The 5,736-nt window shown below is 54.6% G+C and overlaps 1 long non-coding RNA gene across 1 annotated transcript; it reads right to left on the reverse strand.

Moving 5' to 3' along the window:
* Positions 1-4,306: 4,306 nt before the first annotated feature.
* Positions 4,307-4,919, reverse strand: LOC147646157 (uncharacterized). Its single transcript, XR_015281949.1, has 3 exons — positions 4,848-4,919; positions 4,659-4,760; positions 4,307-4,450 (listed from the first exon to the last, which is right to left on the reverse strand). It is a non-coding gene; the product is annotated as an uncharacterized LOC147646157 (long non-coding RNA).
* Between the last annotated feature and the right edge of the window lie 817 nt (positions 4,920-5,736).

The following is a 5,736-nucleotide window of genomic DNA, read 5'->3' on the forward strand; positions in this document are numbered from 1 at the left end:
TAACTTGCTGTGAGGCTTTAAGGATTAGAGAGCCTCCTACTCTCCTCACTTACCATTAAAGCCGTGGCTGCACAAGTTTACAAACAATGGGGCCACCTCTTGCCAAGTGGTCTAACATTTTAGAAAAAGGGGCCATTGGTCTTCAAGAACTGCCCTGTGGTGTTCCTGCACTAGAACTCCTTTGGCCTGCTTCTGTTCAACACCCACATAAAATTCAAATTCTTTTTCCCTGTTTGGAAGGGCTAGGGCAGGTTCTTCAGTTCATCTGCTGTTTGAGACTTCAAAATTCTGACAGTAGTTTTGCCCATTGAAAAGTGACATCAACCTGTGAACACCACCCTTTAAAAGTTACTCCCGGGAATTTCTCTTTCTCTTTGGTTTCTGGCTTTTGAAGAGGTCACAGGGCTCTGGTTCATCCTCTCCCCGCCAGGCTGGACAAGGGCACGGGGGGAGCAGGGCTGGCCGGAGTTCTGTGGTTCCCGGCGGGGGATGGAGACTGTGAAGTGACAGGAGCCCCTTCCCAGAGGGAAGTACTCCCATCTGTACTACTGGACTGCCCTGACTGTCAATCGTTGACTTCTTCAAAGGGTCATTGCTAAACAAAACCTTGGTTTTGCCTGCTGACATTGCTGGTCAGGTGGTGTCCCAGGAGATGCTCTTGATGGTTTCCTCTTTTCCTGGTCATGGCACTGGAGGAGGTCCAGGCCCAGGTGATGCCACTGAAGGAAATGTGCCCTCATCCCAGGGACGCTCAACACGGACTCCCCCAGCCCCTCAGTGCCCCGCTGCTGGTCACAGCAGCCCCTGCCTGGCTCCTGCCACCCACACTCTGGTCAGCCCTGCCTGCTCCTGGACATGGGGCTCAGCCAGGGCTGGTGCTGTGTGGGCTTTGCTGGTGGTACCAGCTGGACACTGGGGTGAGAGCTCCATCTCTTTATTGGAACAGAAGAGCTGTGCTGGGCCCTGCCCTGGCAGGAGGGACCCACCTTCAGTCCAGGCCACAGAGCAGGGCGGGTCCCTTCAGGGACACAGGGCCTTGCTGTGGGTGGTGGCAGCATCTGCACAGCAGCAAGCTGGTAATGCAGCTGTGCCAGGGACATTGGGCGAGGGCATGGAGATGTGAAATGTGTGGTGCAGGTGTCCCTGAGGGAGGTGTTTGGCCTTTCTTGTGAAGCTGCAGAGGGGCACCTATTGAGAGAGGAGATGGCTGAGGTCCCAGCTGCAGCTGGCACACAGGGACCCTCCTGCACAGCGGGGGATTCTCACTGTGCTCAAAGATTCCCTCTGAAGCCTAAGAGGGGAGCTTGTCAGAAGTCCCAAAAAATATCTGGGGAAAGGTCTTAGGTTAGTTGTTGAGACTAGGTACAAATCTCCAGCGGGAAAAGAGCCTCTCCAGTAGGCTGGGTGTTTTGGGGTGTCTTAGTTCTTCCTAGAATAAAGATCACCAATTTAATGCAATTTCAGTTTTTATTCTAGAAGTGTAAAAATGTTCCAAGTTTTTCTGAATTCTAAAACTACCTTGAAAAATCCTGAACTACTATGGAAATAATCAAAAAAATATTTGTAGATTTCTTTCTACAAAAAATATTTCTAAATATTTCTAAAAGTTTCAAATTTCTAAGAATGAAAAGCAGAGACAAAACGTGGTTGCCTTTTCAGAATTCTAAAACTAATTTGAAAAATACTAAACAACTATGGAAATTGGGAAGAAATATTTGGGGTTTACTTTCTACCAATAATAATTCTAAAGAGTTCTAAAATTTCTAATTTCTACAAATGAAAAACAAAGATGACGTGGTACCCCATGCCCAGCTGCTGCCTGCCCAGCCAAGGCTGTGGCCAGCCAAGCAGCTGTGCCAGTGCTGGTGGTACCAGCCAGAGCCCAGAGCAGAAGCCCAAAGGTGTTGCTCAAGCCCTTCCCTGGCAGGAGGGGCCCACATTCAGGCCTGGCCAGGCACCAGGGCCAGCACCTGCAGGGACAGAGGGTCCTGTTCTGGGTGGTGGCGGCGCAGCAATAAACTGATAATGCAACTGTGGCAGGGACAACGGACACTGGCTTGCAGATGGAGGATGACAGGTGCAGGTCTCCCAGACTAACGTGTTTGGCAGGACATCTGGAGGTGCAGAGGTGCTCCTGTGGAGAGAGGAGGTGGCTGAGGCCCCCAGCTGCCGCTGGCACGCAGGGACCCTCCTGCACAGCAGGGCCCAGAGCGGCCAAGGCTCCCCAGCACGGCTGGAGCTGCTGGCACAGCTTGGCCCAGCTGGACAGCTGCCCCTCAAGGCCCTGGCGAGCAGGGGATGGCTCTGGGCAGGGTCCCTGGCCAGGAGCGGGCCCCAGAGCGCCTCTGCCTTTCAAGGGCAATCTCGTCCCCGCTCTTTCTCCTGCCCACCTTGCTTTGCCTCTGCCCGCTGCTCCTGGGGCTGCTCTTGGCCAGGCAGCCTCAGTGGCAGCCAGCACTGGCTGCAGCCCCAGCGGGCTCCCCAGGACAAGGCCCAGCAATTAAGAGGCCAATGAAAGGCCTGGGCAGCAGCAGAACTCTTGGCAGAGTTATTTGGACAACCACTGACTATCTACAGGTCCACAGCAGCCTCACTGGGAATGTTTCTATTCTACAATAGACTTTCAAAAGAAGCTGTTTGAGGGAAAGATGAACAAAACACTCACCGTTTTCTCTTCCAGCAATACCAGATTCCAACACCGCATAAAACGAGTACATGCACCAAACAAATCAGGCCTGCCATTACTTCTGGCCAACAGCGTGTTCCCTGACAGAAACCTCTTCTGATGTCCTTCTGGAAATTGGGAACACGTGTTGTGGTGCTGGCTGCATCTGTGGGAGCAATGGGCAGTGAGAGCCCGTGCTGTGCTGTGCTGCTGAGCTGGCAGCATGGTGGGAATGTCCAGGATGTTCTCTGTTTCCCCCAGAGCTGGGGCCTGCAGGCACCTTGTTGGCCCTTGGCACAGGCTGTGCCACCCAACAAAGACCAGAAGGCCGGGAGCAGAGCCCGGGGGACAGCACAGCCGCTTGGGCAGTGGCTCCTACCAGGGACACAGGCCAAACCCATCCCTGAGCAGCCACTGCCACCCCTGAGCCTCCCTTCTCCATGACATCTCCCCCAGCCCAAGGGGACAGAGCCAGGCCCTGTCAGGGACCAGTGCAGCCCCTGCCCAGTTGGGAGCCAGGGCTGGCTGTGGCCCTGGGCTCGTGGCAGGGCTCCCGCTCGGGGCTGCTCCTGTGCCTCGGGCCTCTGGGCGCTCACGGCTACCTCTGGGAGCAGCTGCACTGGGATAGATGTTGGTGCATGAGTCCCATTTCCCAGGAGCTGGAAACGAGCTCCAGAGGCCTGGAAGCCGAGGTGCCTCCAGCTTTGGCTGCTGCTGGGTCATGCAAGGGCCAGCCCTAGGGGAAGAGCTGCTGGCACACAGCCCCGCCAAGGACTGAGCCCAGCACAGCAATTACCTCCTGTGTCTGGGCCTGTGCCTGGCATCGCCTTCTTTCCTGCCAATGAGCCACTGCTTCCTCTGGGAACCGTCTCCACCTGCATGGTCTTTTGGTCCATCCCTTGAGAAAGGAAGAGGCACAGCTGAACCAGATGGAGAAGTTCTTGATTTGGGTGCTGGCATTTTCAGGACCTCATGCTTGTCAAATACGGGGATAAGGTTCAAAAAATGCCTTGGCTTTTGGGCCAGGGCCAGGGCCCTCCCTCCTCCAAAAAGCTGCCAATTCTGAGGAGTAGTGAGGGGATTGTGCAGGGTGAGGGCACACACGTGCACGGCTCTGTCCTGACACCTGCAGCGATGCTGCCCTGGCTGAGCTTTGGGCTCTGAGCTGGCAGCTCTCCCAGAGGGAAAGGCCTTCACCTACCCTCGCCATCTCCCAGAGCCTCAGTCCTGGACGTGGGTTGGGAAGCCAGATCACCTTCACCAGGAGGCTTGGCTGCAAGGAAAGGCAGGACAGAAGAGCTCCCGTGGCTCTGTAGGAGATCCTCAGGCTCCCTGGGGCTGGCAAAGGAGCTGCGCAAGGCACAGCCCTGGGCCCAGCCCCTTCCCTCTCTGCTCCTCTCCGTGGCTGCACAGAGCACATGGAAGGAGACACTGGCATTGCACACAGGTAGAAGATTGACAGCTAAATGCTCCTTCCTCCCACTGACAGCGATGCTGGGGGATCACTCAGGGCTCCAGAAGGGAGCAGGGCAAGGCTTCCAGAATCCTTCAGCCCTGAGATTATGTTAAGGGATATGGCATATGAGTGAACTCTTGCCACCTTGACATTATTCCATCAGGAAAAGCACATTGAGAACTTGCCTCGAGCATTCTCCAAGTCTTGCCAGCTGTCATCTAGCCGGGCTTCCAGATAATCCATGTCCTGATCCCAGTCTAGAAGCCAGTACAGATCAGAGCCACGTCCATGGTGCGCTGGGATCCACTTCTGCCTTGGGGTAGTGGGCACTGCAAGGGGTTTGGGTTAGATCGTGAGTACCAGATGTCGATGGACATGGCCAAAGCTGCAGAGGGGCCTGGGGAGCTCTGGGCTGGCTCTGATCACTCTCCACCCTCTTTGCAGGCCCTGTGCAACATCCCTGGTGGGGGGTGACAGGGCCAGAGCAGGGGTCCTGGCTGTTGAGTCTCAGGAGAAGGCTGAGGGACATGGACCCACCTTGTCCTCCCTGCAGCATTTCCTTCAGCATTTGCCTCATGGGTTTTGATGGCACATGGGGTTTCTGGTGTCCTGCAGCTTTGTTCTTTCCACTTGGAGGACCTTAAGAGAAAACAGTTCCCCTTTGCAGGAATGGATCCCAGAAAACCAGTGCTCAGCCTGTGGGGTCAGGAGGGACACACCACTCACCCCTGTGATGGGAGCCGGGCTTGCGTACAGTTACCAACCCAGGAGCTGGGAAAGTCCTTGCTGCAGACACACCTGTAGACACACACTCAACAGCCACAGAAGCTTCTGTCACCTCTGCTCATCTGCACAGGCAGCACTGAGCCATGGGAGAGGTGAGGGGAACGCGATGGGCGAGGGCACACACGTGTATGTCTCTGTCCTGACACCTGCAGTGGTGCCAGGACATTGAAACTGCTTATTCTGCCAGGAAAGGACCATTGAGAACTTACCTCCAGCATTTCTCAAGTGTTTCAAGCCATCATCCAGCAGGGCCTCTGGATAATGCAAGTTGTGATTCCAATCTAGAAGGGAGCCCAGATCAGAACCCTGCCATGGTGTGCTGAGATCCCCTTCTACTTTTGACAACTGGGCACTGCAAGGGTGTCGGGTAAGACCCTGGGTACCAAATGTTAGAGGACAATGGCCAAAGCTGCACAGGGGCCAGAGGACCTCTGGGTTGGTATCTTGTCACTCTCCAAGCTCTTTGCAGTCCCTGTGCAACATCCCTGGAAGAGATGTCTGTATGGATGCTAAATCTGAACCACAGTGCCTGTACAAATTGCAGGCCGCATGGCTCCTCCGGCTGCCTGAGAAAGTATCCTGGGAAAAATATGAGAAGGAATTAAGACAATTCTCAGGGACACTAAACAGCCTTGCAGGTGTTGTTTTGCAGTCTCTTGTTTTCCCTTGCAGGAGGGAGTCAGAGGGGTAGAGTGCCCCTGACCAATGATGGTGATGTAGCACTTTGTTAACCAATAAGAGTTTCCTTTCTGTACTTTCCACGTATCTGTCTATAAGACAGGCCTGAAGCAATAAACTAAGGAATTCTCATGTTGTGACTCCCCTGAGA

Source organism: Cyanistes caeruleus, unplaced genomic scaffold, assembly GCF_971803275.1.
Source record: "Cyanistes caeruleus unplaced genomic scaffold, bCyaCae1.hap1.1 HAP1_SCAFFOLD_119, whole genome shotgun sequence".
In the NCBI taxonomy this organism is placed as follows: domain Eukaryota; kingdom Metazoa; phylum Chordata; class Aves; order Passeriformes; family Paridae; genus Cyanistes; species Cyanistes caeruleus.